Below are 14,701 nucleotides of genomic sequence, written 5' to 3' on the forward strand. Positions count from 1 at the left end.
CTAATACTGGTATTTTCCTTTTAATATCTTCCTCTTTCAATATGGGTAACCAGATCCTACTACATTCTGCCGAGGAATTTGAAGTAAAAATGAAAATGAAGTAAAAAGAGAAAAATCAAAGAAGCGGCTCTAATTATGCTAAATGAGACCAATTGTGTCGCAAATTGGGTGGTTTATAATCAATGCTTAAGTGAAGCGATTCTGCTGACTTAAGGTTCAAGCTAGCAGAATTCGGAAAAAAACTTTTTGCTTATGGCATATTTTTTCACCCATTTTTCACTAATTTATTACCACCCTAATAATTGTTCACCACCAAACCACCCTTAATGGGAGTGATTCTGCTGGCTTAAGGTTCCATCTAGCAGAATTCAGAAAAAAAAACTATTTGCCGATGACATATTTTTTTACCCATTTTTCACTAATTTATTACCACCCTAATAATTTTTCACCACCAAACCACCCTTAAGTGGAGCGATTTTGCTGACTTACGGTTAAAACTAGTACAATTCCAAAAATAATATTTATGATATACCACAGTGCTCTGCTAGGTTTTTATGCATTTATTACCACCTTAGTAATTTTTTACCCGAACTACCCCTTATGGAAAGTAAATAATTCTGTTGGGTTAATATTTAAGGTGATAAAAAATCTATTTTTATAATTTTACTGTACTCTTCTTGTAACTGAAAGTATAAATTGCTTGCCAGGTTTTTACTGAATTTATCCACCCTCATAATTTTTGACCTTAAGCCACACTTAATGGGAAATATTCAACAAGCTACGCATTCTGACTAGCTAAATGCGAAATCTTTTTGGAAATACAAAAGTGCTCTGCTAGATTTTTACTATATTTTTACCAGCCTAGTCATTGTGTTGTAACTACCCTAATTAAAAACATTCTGAAATGTTACTCTGTGTTAACTAATATTTAATTTTTAAATGTTTAAATATTGAAAATATGAAAATACTTTATTACAAAAATTATAAATTTTACCTGTTTTAAAAAATTGACTCTGATTATAGTAGTGAGTACATGGCTAAGAGAAATCGAATCGTGAGTCCCTTTTATGAATATAAAATAACTAAAATCAAGTTGAGTTTTAGTAAATACAATGGAATTGTTATATTTCACAGAATAATTACCAGCTAAGAAATATTCAAATTGAAATAATTTTATTATGTCTATTACATTAATTACCTAATTCTAAAGGAGGGTCGGTACACCTTGCGCACCTATTGTTAAAAGATTAAAAGACTTGTATTTATTGGGTACATCCATAGACCTGAGCGAAGTGTACCTCCAATCAAGGAGTGGGGACTGCAGTCTTAATCTTATTTTATATTGATACCGCTTTCTTCACTATTATTTAACTTTGGCAATTAATTGCAAATATAGCGCCTCTGTACTGTCCTTGAGTGTGTTTTATGCTGAGTACAATAGTTTTTGAGTAATTTTTAATAGTAAACACCAGTGCACATTCATCTACGCACGATCACGTCTATAGTTGATTTTTAGCTCTTGAAATGTGAAAACGTGCATTTTTTTTATACCGGACGAAAAAGTAAGTAAGTAAAGTGCGGAATTTATGCCCAGTGCGTTAGGTCAAAAATATGAAGATAACAAAAAATAGTAAAAGGTTGATGTAAAAGTATATTACAAAAAAATTATTAAAACTATCTTTGATAATTTTGTTTTGTCAGTTCAAAATTCAACCTAGCAGAATTATTGGCTTTTTATAGAGGGTTATAAACAACTGTGAAGGTGGTAAATGAATTGGAAAAGCTTTGTAGCGTACAGTGGTATATAAAAATTACTTTTTTTTATTTTTACCTAAGCTAGCACCGTTTAGTTGAGAGGCGAAAAATTAATAAAAATCGAGCAGAATCATGTGGTATTTCAAAATTTTTATTTGAATTAGCTAGCTTAATATTGGAGCTTCCGCTTAATAGCTTAATATTGACTTCCGACAAGAAGTAGTTAAGAAGTAAAAAATTAATAGGGTGGTAATATGTTTTTAAAAACCTATCAAAACACTGTGGTACTTCAAAAATATATATTTTTTTAATTCTGCTTAATAAAATTGCTTTAGTGGTGGAAAATTATCAGGGTGCTGAAAGTGTAGCAAAAGCTTACCAGAACACATTTTTATTTCAATTACAAGTAGAATACAGTGCAATATAAAAAAAATTTTCGCCATAAATTTTAAGCAAACCGAAATATTGATTGATAGAGTACAGTAAAATTGTACAAATAGATTTTTCGTCATCTTAAATTTTAACCTAAGAATTGTTGACTTTCCAGATGTTGTAGCTGAGGGTGAAAAATTACTAACCTAGCAGAACACTGTGGTATTTCAAAAATATATTTTTTTTAAATTTCGCTGGTTCAAATATTAAGCTAGCTGGAACGTTTCCAAATAAGATTGGTTTAGGAGTGCAAGTGCAAGATTGTCAGGGTGATTAAAGTTTAGTCAACATTTAAAAAACAGTTTTTTCTTTCAGTTATAAGTAAAGGAGAGTGAATTTGAAAAAAAATAATTTTAAATTTTAATCCAACAGAATTATTGACTTTCCATTAGGGGTAGTTAACGGGTGAAAAATTACTAAGGTGGTAATAAATTCATAAAAACCTAGCGGAGCACTGTGGTACTTATATCACAAATATTTTTTTTGAATTCTACTAGTTTTAACCGTAAACCAGCAAAATCGCTCCCCTTAAGGGTGATTTGGTGGTGAAAAATTATTAGGGTGGTAATAAATTAGTGAAAAATGGGTGAAAAAATATGCCATAGGCAAAAAGTTTTTTTTCCGAATATTGCTAGCTTGAATCTTAAGCCAGCAGAATCGCTCCCCTTAAGGTTGGTTTGGTGGTGAAAAATTATTAGGGTGATAATAAATTAGTGAAAAATGGGTGAAAAAATATTACGTAGGTTAAATTGGATTCCGCTCATTTGTCCCCACTAGCTTAGGGGTCCTATAATACTACCGCTTCCCTAATTTTTTCTTATTATAGAGTTTTATATTTCCTTTTTCCATTACTAGTATTTTATTTTCGAAAACAATTTGTTTTTGTGATTATACTAAAAGCTTCTAATTGTTATTTCTCCCTGATCAATAATAATATTTCCTAAATAAAAGTCAAATATTTTTAGAATCATATTCATTTCCCCTCATTTCAGTTACGGAGAAGTTTCCATTGTTATAGATTAATTAATATGATTGCAGTCATCTCGTTCTAATTCGAAATTTGCGTTATAAAGATAATTAGGAAAGATAAGTAAACATAATAACATGACCCTTGATAAAAATTGAATTTCTTTTCAGTTCACGATAGTTCGTAAGACTGGAAGTTCGGTTTTTATTGCTATCGGTGTATATAAAGTTCTTTTTGAAATTTGTTGGATTTTTTTCGGTTAGTATACTTATTTTAATTATTCAACTCAATTATTGTCCGTCCAGATCACTGTATTTATTACCTATCCTATGTGAGTCTGTTGTCATATTGGTCAAGGTGTTTCTGTTTGCCATTGATATCACTAATCTGAAAACTTCTCAGTCATAAGATTCTTCTTCTATTAGGTTCTTATTTATCCTGTATCTTTTAGTGTAATGTACTATTTTTACTGCGAATAAGCCATAATTTTACTTTAAAATAACTTTATTTTGACGATTCGAAAGAAAAAAAGCTTTAAAAAAAGCAAGTTTTTGCACACCTTTTAGTGTATTTGGAGAATATTTTTTTCATAACCAGTTCAAAAGATTCAAGATTATTATTGGTTCCTAGGGTGTTTTAAGATTCATTTGTATATACAGTTAAGTCCATGAGTCTTGTTGAAAAAGTGGGTTGGAGAGCATCTGTATATAAACCAGAACATGTGGATCCTCCTGGATATAACGCACGGAGGTCATATTATCTCTGATGAACCCTAAATGTGACCTGTTTGCATAAGCAATAGCTATTCATACCAACAGTGTTGCACAAGTCTAGAAAATTGAGGATCTCGTCTTTCATCACGTTGCCTTCTGATCCTTGCACGGCGATCATCCATGGCCAAATAGAGTCTGGATTCGTTTCTTAAGATAATAGTATTCTGATAGAGATCCAAGTTCAGCCGTTCTCTGCATCAAGCCAGTCGATCACTTTGATGCCTGAGTGAAAAGTGAAATAGGACCAAAACTTCTGATTCGGTGATAAAACATTCTCATTGTAATAGGTCTTTCATGCATTTCATATCGCTAGTCTGCAAGTTAGCTTGTGGACGACAAGTGGTTCAGTACAGACAAAAGCCTAAGGCGGCGATCTTGATGTGTGGCCATTCTTATGACGCAGGATGTACCTCTAGCACTTTGTGTAAGGCCTTTCCTATGCCACGTCTGAGAACAAACCACCACCGTATTAGTATTTCTGTGTACCCTCGTATCTATTTCTCTCAAGGAAAAATTGGCCTTAAGCAAGCTCACTATTTGCCCGCTATAAAATCGCTAAGTTGTTGAAAATTTTCTCATTCTAGGCATAATGAATAGATTAAACCAACTCTTCACAACGTTTTGTACGATGATCAAATGCTAGTTTATCATCAATTATTCAAGGATTGATAATTTAAAGAAATTGTAAAAAAATATGAATATTATGCGTAATTATTTATTTTTTTCTTTAATATTTAATGAGTTTATGTATAAACTTTCTATTTTAGAACATGAATCGACCGAACTATGTCTAAGTCAGAATTTCTGTGGTTTCTCAACAAACTTATTCATGATGTAGAGACACTAAAACAAATGCAACCGTGTGAACACATTCAAACTTACAACCAGTTTAAACGAGGCTATACTGAAGTGACTGTCTTCAGACAAACAAAAAAGTTTGTTTGTTTTCAGGATACAAAATCTAAAAGTAAGTTTACGTATTTTGATTTATGTTTATGTCTTCTTCAAATGCGTTCTTGTTCATATCGACAACACAAAGATTTTTCACTACAGAATTGTTAAATTAAAATGTATTTTCGCAAATTCTGTCTATATCAAAATGAAGTGTCAATAATTGCATACACAAGTGGAAACAAGTGGTCTTGTTGCGGGTTTCTGAGATGATAAATATTTCTCGTTTTGTCTTCTGCAGACTACTATTTTTATAGAAACATTAGTACCAAACCAATCTGATGATCGCTTTACTACGCTATTTAATGTTGTAACATGATTGTCAAAAACCTAAGTAGTATAAATCAATCTTCCCGTTTGGTTATAATATTTTTTCTGTCATACGAAAAACTTTCATATAGTCGTCTTAGCGCATCATACACAGTGTTATTTAGTGACATAGGTGACGGACTGATTACATAGCGCACGCTATATCTAACGTCAATAAGAGATATAGAGCGTTCCAAGTTAAGAAAATAACATTGTGGAGATAGGGCCATGTATTTCTTATGGACGATAGAAGCGCAGCGATGCCACGATGAACACAAGCACGATTCAGGCTTGTATAATTTGTATTTTCGTTTTCACAGACATGAATTAAATTAATGTTTTTTAACGTAATTGGCCAAAAGTGCCCAGTCGAAACAAGAGATGAAAAGGAGAGAAAATGATTTTAATTAAATAAATAGTATTTACAAAAGATAATTTTATTTTATCTTATTTTAATTATAATAACGACAGTTTATTTGTTTTCGGTAAGAATATCATATACCATGAATCATAGAAATCAGTAGAAAATATTGCTTATTTATATCATGCATTTTGCCGGCTATTAAAGATTTAAAAGCAAATAAACGGACCGCTTGGAATGCATATATCTAATTACTAATTGCAACTTAGTACCTATGTCAGCGATTTTATGTCGTTCTCTGAGACTACATAATGATAATAAGGCTTTGTGGTTCTTCAGTTGTTATTTTGACTTTACAGTTAAATGTTAATTGAAAATGGAAATTCGAAAAATATATCGACAATCTAGTAAACCGCATGCCTGAGAGTTTTGGCAACACTGATCTCCATAAGCCTAATGTTATTTTCTTAACGTGGAACGCTGTATACCAGCTTTTCCATCAACTACTACGCTGGCCTTTTGGTTTTTCTGTCTTGGGCCAGGGCCCGTCGGCTAAAGCATTTCGACGGTAAAGTGAATTGTCTATCTGACTTAACTAAAGTTAAGTTACATTAATTTACGAAAAACATTAATATCAGTGATAGTAGACATGTCAATACTAGTTTTTTATTTAATACTGGCATAGAGTGGTCTAACTGCAACTGTCATCGCCGAGGATCTCTCCTCTACCACTCTTAAATCTCCAATCGGGTACGTGCTGAGACACCGACGCCCCTATTGGTGGTGTAAGGTCAAAAGAGGTGTGTACGGGCTCAGCTCGTTCAATCTCGCCTGGTTCTCTTGGAATGAGAGTAGAGTGGTCCCACGAGAGTCTCGTCTCGGATACTAGGAGTGTAGACCGGTGACCGTGACGTCTAAGCGCCTCAAGTGCGTTTCTACAGACCCGACACCTCAAGCGACGGCTCTCCACCTCTCGATTCCCACCCATTCGTCGCCTGCTACGACAGGCAGGGCCTTCTGACCTCGGCCGTATTCTTATCTCCGCGAGCCGAACGGAGAGCTTTCAGAACAAATAACAACTTAGCCAAATATATTAAAAACAAGATCCAAAATAAAAAGCACTTACACAGTGGTGTATACAAACTTAAATGTGGCGACTGCCCAAAAACTTACATCGGTCAAACTGGTAAAAATTTTAATAAACGAATAGCAGAACATAAAAGGGCTTTCAATAATAGAAAAACAGATTCTACATACGCACTTCACCTTCTAGATCATAATCATTCTTTTAGTGACAAATTTCATATTCTTCACATTCAAAATAAAGGTCTTACTATCCTTGTTAGAATTTATGGAAATCAACAAATTAAAAAACACAAATATAATTCTGAATGACCAACCTAAGACAAACACTTCTCCCCTCCTCAACCTATTTCATTAAAGACTATAAAGTGTAAACGCATGCCAAAAATAGATCACTTAAGAAAGGCAAACAGCCGAAACAGCTGTAGTGTTAAGATTTTATAATAAATGTTGTGGAACAAAGTTTTCAGTGTTTTATTGTTACATAAAATGAATTTCCATAAAAAATTAGAATATTTTGATTTATAATAATTGTTTAAATTGTTACAAATAGCCCCACTAGCGCCACAGTAAGGTTTGTTGATAAATTTTGTTAATATTATTTGTAATAACTGTTAATGTGAAATAATATTAAATATGCAATGTTTCTCTTTAAACCAGGAGATTAAAATTATTTCCTTTAAAAAAATTTTCACCCTTTAAAGGGATCTAAGGCATGGATATTATACATATTGCATATTGTATAATATTCTTGGAAATTATACAATATGCAATATGTAGTACTACTCTCATAAGATAATATTTTATATATTTTGTGTACCAAATACAGGTGCTTACAATCTTTTTTAATTACCTTCTATGAATCGACATACCTATCTCCCACTCCTATTCTTTAGATACAAATAGGAGGTCCTGATAAAAACGTCACCGAATCAACAGTTGACGACATCTGTGATCACCCAAACCGATTTATTCGCTAAGTATGAAACTCTTCAGGATTTGTCCTTATTTGTCATGTAAGTAAAAAATCGTAAATACAATATAAACGTAGGATATTTACTCTACTTTATGAAAATAAACAATTATAATTTAAAATATTTATTTTTAAATTTGATGTTTCGATTTCCAACTTGGATTTTGAACCAATTTTTTAAAGAACCATGTCTAAGTCGATCCTAACATTTCGCTTTACATCCACTATTTGCTACCTTTCTTATGAATAAGAATTATATTTGATGTATTCCAATGGTCTGGTATTTAAGCCAGCATATTTAAGCAGTTCCACTGTTACACCATTTATTCCAGCTGCTTTACTGCTTTTCATTTTTTTTAATTATAGGTATAAATTATTTTAATATTTTTCTAATATCACTTTTTAACTTTATTTGGATTCATTTTCATTTAGAACTAAAGCTAAATCGATGTAGCGGAAATAGACTTCCTTAAATTAAACCCTATTATTAACATCTCGTTAGCGAGATATAATGGATACATTCTGATAACTAATGCAGCTAAATTCTATTCCAGTCAGTTTTATCAAACTATTTACTTTCATCAATATGAATTATTAATATGAGTAATTCAATGTAATTATCCATATTTACATTAACAATTTGGAAGCAAAGATGATATAGTTGAATATTTGAGTATTTCACAGTTATGAAGCAGTTGCTTTATATTGCATACATAGTTTTCAAATGTCAGCATTTGAAAAGTAAATAGTTTGGAAATTAAAATTTTTGGACTTCTTAAAGTACAAATTTTATGAAATTTTAAAGGTAAGTTAGGAAATTTAAACTATTTCATTTAATTTTTACATATAGCATTATTTGTAGTTAGAAATGATGTCATACGGCCGTAATTCGTACAAGTTGGTCTAAATGTTTATGTGCTTTAATCCACGTTAAACATAATAACTTTTGTTTTCGTTTTTTTTTTCATGTGAGATTGTAAAAATGTTCGAATCAAAGTGTACCCACGGAGAAGGTAGGTAGAACCATACATATAGTACAAGATAGACTGATCGTTGCAATACCAGCTCGTTCCCCCAGTCCGACAGAGAAAACTGATGCAGAGCAATCCCTGCGTCTCTTTCTAATCTACCAGGTTTATCGACTACATGACCTTAATGACAAATGAGAAGGTCACGTAGCCGATAAACCCGGCCCATTAGACAGAGATGCCGGGACTGCTTTGCGTCAGTTTTCTGTGTCGCACTGGGGGAACGAACGCGACTGTATTGCAACACTCATTATATCTTGTATTATATGTCTATGGGAAGAACCGCCTCGTAGCCTGGGTTACGCACGTTATCTAAGACCCCAGCGTAGACAGCCGTGGCTCAGCGGCTAAGACGCTGGCATTCTAAGCCAGAGCCTAGGTGTTCGATTCTCTTCACCAACAACGGCATTTTCTTTTCTAAAAATGGTAAAGCATTTTACCGTGCTTCGGAGGGCACGTATACCCATCGATCACCCTGGGCTAGTGTGCATGAACGCACCAGTGTGGAGCCAGAATACTTGGTAAGGATATCTGGTATGAAAGTTTGTTGCCTGGTAATTTTCGCGAATTAAATTTTGACAGTTAAATCACAAGAGGTCAGTCGAGTGATTTTGTTAAAATTTCATAAGTTGCCAAATGGCAACAAACTTGAATAAAACCAGAAAAAAATGCACGCAGCGTCTGACCCAGAGTGGGCGGCTGCAAATAGCGTCTGTGTCCAGAGAATCGGCTAAAATACAAACCAGAGAGGCAACGGGAAACCACTCTGGTATATATTTCCCAAGAAAACTACAATGAAAGCACAAACAGAAATGGCCCCTAGTCCCCGGCAGATCTTAGATGATCAAGGGGTGCGAAGAATCCCCGGGAGGAATAGCCTAAATATTTTAAATATAAACTTTAAGATTGCAACATGGAACGTTAGAAGTCTGTTCGAAACAGGAAAACTAGCAAATGCATGCCACGAAATGAAACGTTTAGGGTTGCAGATATTAGGTTTGAGTGAAGTTAGATGGCCAGGTTCAGGAAAAGTTAAAACCATGAACAAAACTTTCTATTACTCGGGTAATAATGATCCGGTTCATCGTAACGGGGTTGGAGTAATTTTAGAAGACAAATATAACAATGCCGTCACAAACTTTGTGCCATTTTCGGACCGATGTCTTCTTATTCAACTATCCGGAAAGCCAGTAAATATTAACATCATTCAAACTTATGCCCCTACGGCCGATAAACCCATAGAAGAGCTAGAAGCGTGGTATGCTGACGTAGAAAAACTTATAAAGATGACCAAAAAACAAGACCTAACATTTATCTTAGGTGACTTTAATGCTAGGTTAGGTAGAGGAAAAGTTTCTGGATTGATCGGAGACTTCGGACTTGGAGCAAGGAACGACAGGGGAGAGAGAATGACCGAATTCTGCCAACAACACAACATGGTAGCGACAAATACATGGTTTAAATTACACCCTCGCAGATTGTACACTTGGACTTCACCACAACACAATGAAAACAGAGTAATCCGTAACCAAATAGATTACATATTGGTCAACAAAAGATATCACAATACAATCATCAGTGCAAAAACATATCCTGGAACTGACATCAATTCCGATCATAATCCTGTTGTTGCAAAAGTTCGCGCAAGATGGAAACTAATAAAGAAACAAAAACCTCAACACCAACTATTAGACATCCAATTATTGAAAAACGACACCATACATCAGACAGTAAATAAAGAATTAAACAAAAATTTAGGAAATATCGACCACAATAGAATTAGCGAGTACGATGACATAAACGTTCTGTAAAAAACTATTAAAGAACAAATGAACAATGTAACGGAAAAACAGGAATGGATGACAGAAGAGATTTTACAATTAATGAACAAACGAAGAGAATCTAAAGGAAAAAATGACAAGGACAGAGAATACAAAAGACTAAATATAATAATTCGAAAAAAATAACCGAAGCAAAAGAGAAATGGCTGGAAACAAAATGCGTGGAAATAGAAAAACTACAACAAAGGCACGATTTTTTTAATTTACATAAAAAGGTAAAAGAGTTTACATCGACTACCAAGAGAACGACTTTTCACACCATGCTGAACACGGATGGCAAACTGCTAGAATCAACGGAAGATAAACTGAAAGAATGGAAAAACTACATTAAAATTCTTTTTCACGACATACGAGAAGAACCAAGATTGGAAAATAACAACGAAGGGCCAACAATTCTGAAATCTGAAATCATAAATGCAATTAATCATCTTAAAACAAATAAAAGCCCAGGTCCAGACGGAATATACCCAGAAACGTTAAAATTAATCAGCGAAGAAAATATCGAAATATTTGTCCTTTTATTCAATCGCATTTATGATACAGGTAAAATACCCCAAGATTGGCTGGAGTCAATATTCATCCCACTACCAAAAAAGCCAAACCCACAACACTGCAATGAGTTCCGTCTGATAAGCCTTATGAGTCATGCAGTAAAAGTCCTACTAAAAATCGTACATAACCGTATCTATAGAAACTGCGAAACAATCATCGGAGACGATCAGTTTGGATTCAGAGCCGGCATGGTAACGAGAGAAGCCCTGTTCAGTTTACTAGTTCTCGCCCAAAAATGCTACGACCAACAGAAAGATATATTTATATGCTTTATAGACTTCGAAAAAGCATTTGATAGAGTAAGACACGACCTACTATTAGAACGTTTGCAAGAAGTCGGTTTAGATGGAAAAGACATCAAATTCTTAAAAAACTTGTACTGGAACCAAAACGCCAGAGTTAGGATCGAAGGTTCCACATCCGCAGAAATATAAATTACAAGGGGAGTTAGACAGGGATGTGTTCTGTCGCCTCTGCTGTTTAATCTTTACTCCGAGTTTCTATTTAAAGAAGCATTGGAGGATTCCAGGGATGGAGTCAATGTGAATGGCGTAAATATCAACAGTATCAGATACGGCGATGATACAGTGTTAATTGCGGTTTTCGACTTAGGTCTACAACGACTCATCGACAAGACCAACTCGACCTGTGAGCAATTTGGTATGAAAATAAACATTAAAAAAACCAAAGTGATGTCAATCCGAAAAAACCAAAACGTACCTCAACCTTGCACAATAAATGGGCACATTTTAGAACAGGTCAATAGATAGGTACCTGGGATGTTGGATCGATAGCAGCCTAAATCCTGATCTAGAAATAAGATCGAGAATAGAATAGGCCAGAAAATCCTTCGAAAAAATAAAAAAACTGCTTTGTGATTCTCGAATAAAACTCGAAATTCGACTACGTTTATCAAAATGCTACGTCTGGTCGACTCTTCTATATGCAGTTGAAACGTGGACCCTTAAAACATCAACCGTAAATAAATTGGAGGCCTTTGAAATGTGGATCTACCGGAGAATACTCAAAATTTCATGGACATCGCACACCTCAAACGAAGAAGTGCTGCATAGAATAGGCAAGGAAAGAAAACTTTTTAACACAGTGAAAGTTAGAAAAACATCATACCTAGGCCACATACTGAGAAATAATAAGTACCAATATGCCCAACTTATAGTGAAAGGAAAAATCGAGGGAAAGAGAGGCCTAGGAAGGAAAAGACTATCGTGGCTCAGAAACATCCGACAATGGACAGGGCTAAATTTTGAACAGCTAATAAGAACAGCTGAAGATAGAGAAGAGTTTAAAATTGTAGTAGCCAGCCTCCATTGAGGAGAGGGCACTTTAAGAAGAAGAAGAAAAAAATGTTGCCGGTAAATAATTTTCTCTCGAATGATATTAGACAAGACTATTTCACGAGAAAATGAATGCACAATATCAACGAAACATAATCTTTATTTATTTGTTAACGATATCAAATGTACAATTATTATAAGCTATAGTAGTTTGCCCATTCTATTCTACCAAAGCATGATTTTCTGTATTATTGACCTGTAGCATTTGGAAACTCGAAGGTCCAGTTTCATTTGTTGTGCTGAGATTTTCAATCACTGGTGGTGGTGGTCAGATATGGTTTTAGAGAGCTTGCATTTGAGTGACAAGTTAATTTAATTCACTCCTGTTCAGAAACACCTTGCTTGAACAAGGCTGATACAGCTGAAGATCGAGGAAAATGGTTTGTTATTTTATGTTTTTTTGTGTCTATTCAAATTTTTTTTAGCTGACATTTTTGTCCACTTAGATACGGTGTTGATTCCAAGTGGACAGTTTTTGAAGCAAGATCCATCCTTCCAGTTGGGGTGAACGGTAAGAGTCTGCCTGATAAAATCTTTGGTCCCATGTTTTTGATTAATTTCAAAAACAATCTAACTGGGCATACATTTTCGTTTGATGAATTTCTTGCCAAACTTTTCCAAACGCCTCGATTTGTTTTGAAAAAAAAATGCTGTTGTATTGTTGTTGTTGCTGTTGTTGTGTAAGTTCAAATGATCAAAGGTGAAAAAACTTTTTTTGTGCTACATCGGGGGTTTCCTCGTCGTAGCTTTGGATGATTTTTAATAGTTCTTCGGTGGATAATGCTTTTGAACTGAGTTTTCTTTTTTCTTGAACACTTTAAAGCTGCTTGGTATCTCTGGCCAATCTTGCATATTTGATAGCTATATCAAATGTGCATAGCGAAAGGGGCGATTTTTATGCCGTACTCCGTAAAATACTTTTCTTGCACCATTTTTGCTGTAGTATTCCACGTTAACTTTACAGACGACTCTTTATAGTCTTCGCAATCTTGATTTTTCGTCTGGATTCATTATATCTGTCCAAAATTGATTACGCCTCAAGACGTTTGTCAAACTGACAACAATAGAATTACCAGACACCTTCCTGACGAATCTGCCATAATTTTGTCGGTGAGAAATCACGGACAGGAAGGACTTTTGTCAGTAGGAAACGTGGCGTTGCTATGACGTTTTATTAGTTTAAAATAGTCTAGTGAAATAGTCATTATTATAAGACACCATCACTGCCAATATCAGAGACCATTCTACTAAAAAAAAACGGTGCTTGGCACTTGTGGAGTGCCGAAAGAAGTGTATACTTTTTATAGCGCGTTGTTAATTGTTAAGATTTTTTTTCTAATAACACTAATACATTTAAGTTATTAAGATATAGACTTTATTCATCATTTACACTTTTATTATTATCTTGTATTTATGTTTAATTACTTCATTTAGATTTTTATTATATTGGATTTTTTTTGTTGCATAGGCATTTGCCATTCAGCCAGTCACAACTTTTTAAGTTCTTCCGAAAGGAAAGAAAAGAAAATAAATATCACAATATATTTATGGAACAAACATGGTTACTCGCTTCTCGTCTAGGGACCCATCAACATATTAAATTAAAACACAAACTAGACAGGGTCACGGATAGTAGGTTTAAAACAAATGGAATAAAACAAAGGTTACTATTTTTTGACTGAACTTACAAATTGAGGTTACTTTTCGAAATAAATTCTGTTAAGTAGCTATATACATTTTTGTTATTTAATGATAAAAGGTAACAAATGTTATAGGGTGGAAGGATTTTATGTTTGATTAAATTTTTTATTAAGTCGTCAGTTTGTTGTATATATTTTGTACATTCAAAGAAAATGTGGTTTAAATCTGCTTCTTTTTGACAAACTTCGCATAAATTGGAATTTACAATTTTAAGTTTTGCCAGATGAGCCGGATAACATGCGTGTCCTGATTTCATTCTGATAATAGATGTAATGTATCTACGTGGAACAGAGTAATTTTTAAACCAAAATTCATTCGGGATTGAGGGTTGTATGAGTGCATATTGTGATTTAGAGTGTTGACTGTATTCATGATATTCTTGTTTCCACTGATTGTTTACAATATTCTTGATTGTTACAAATAAATCTGGGATGCAGAGCTTATAATATGTTTTCGCACCAGAATCAATGGCTTTCTTAGCTAATATATCTACATACTCATTATGCTCAAGCCCTATGTGAGCTTTAATCCACAAAAATCTAACTGTTCTTTGTTCCTGATGTAATTCAAAAATAATTTTTTTGATTAGAAGGATGTAAATATTTGTGCTTTTGTTAGGA

At 33.8% G+C, this 14,701-nt stretch overlaps 1 long non-coding RNA gene across 1 annotated transcript; it reads left to right on the forward strand.

The window, feature by feature from the left end:
- The first annotated feature begins 3,330 nt into the window (after positions 1 to 3,330).
- LOC140438866 (uncharacterized) lies at positions 3,331 to 7,638 on the forward strand. The gene is made up of 3 exons (XR_011950583.1): positions 3,331 to 3,412; positions 4,695 to 4,894; positions 7,528 to 7,638. It is a non-coding gene; the product is annotated as an uncharacterized lncRNA (long non-coding RNA).
- The last annotated feature ends 7,063 nt before the right edge of the window (positions 7,639 to 14,701 follow it).

The sequence above is a fragment of the Diabrotica undecimpunctata genome, chromosome 1 (genome assembly GCF_040954645.1).
Source record: "Diabrotica undecimpunctata isolate CICGRU chromosome 1, icDiaUnde3, whole genome shotgun sequence".
NCBI lineage: Eukaryota > Metazoa > Arthropoda > Insecta > Coleoptera > Chrysomelidae > Diabrotica > Diabrotica undecimpunctata.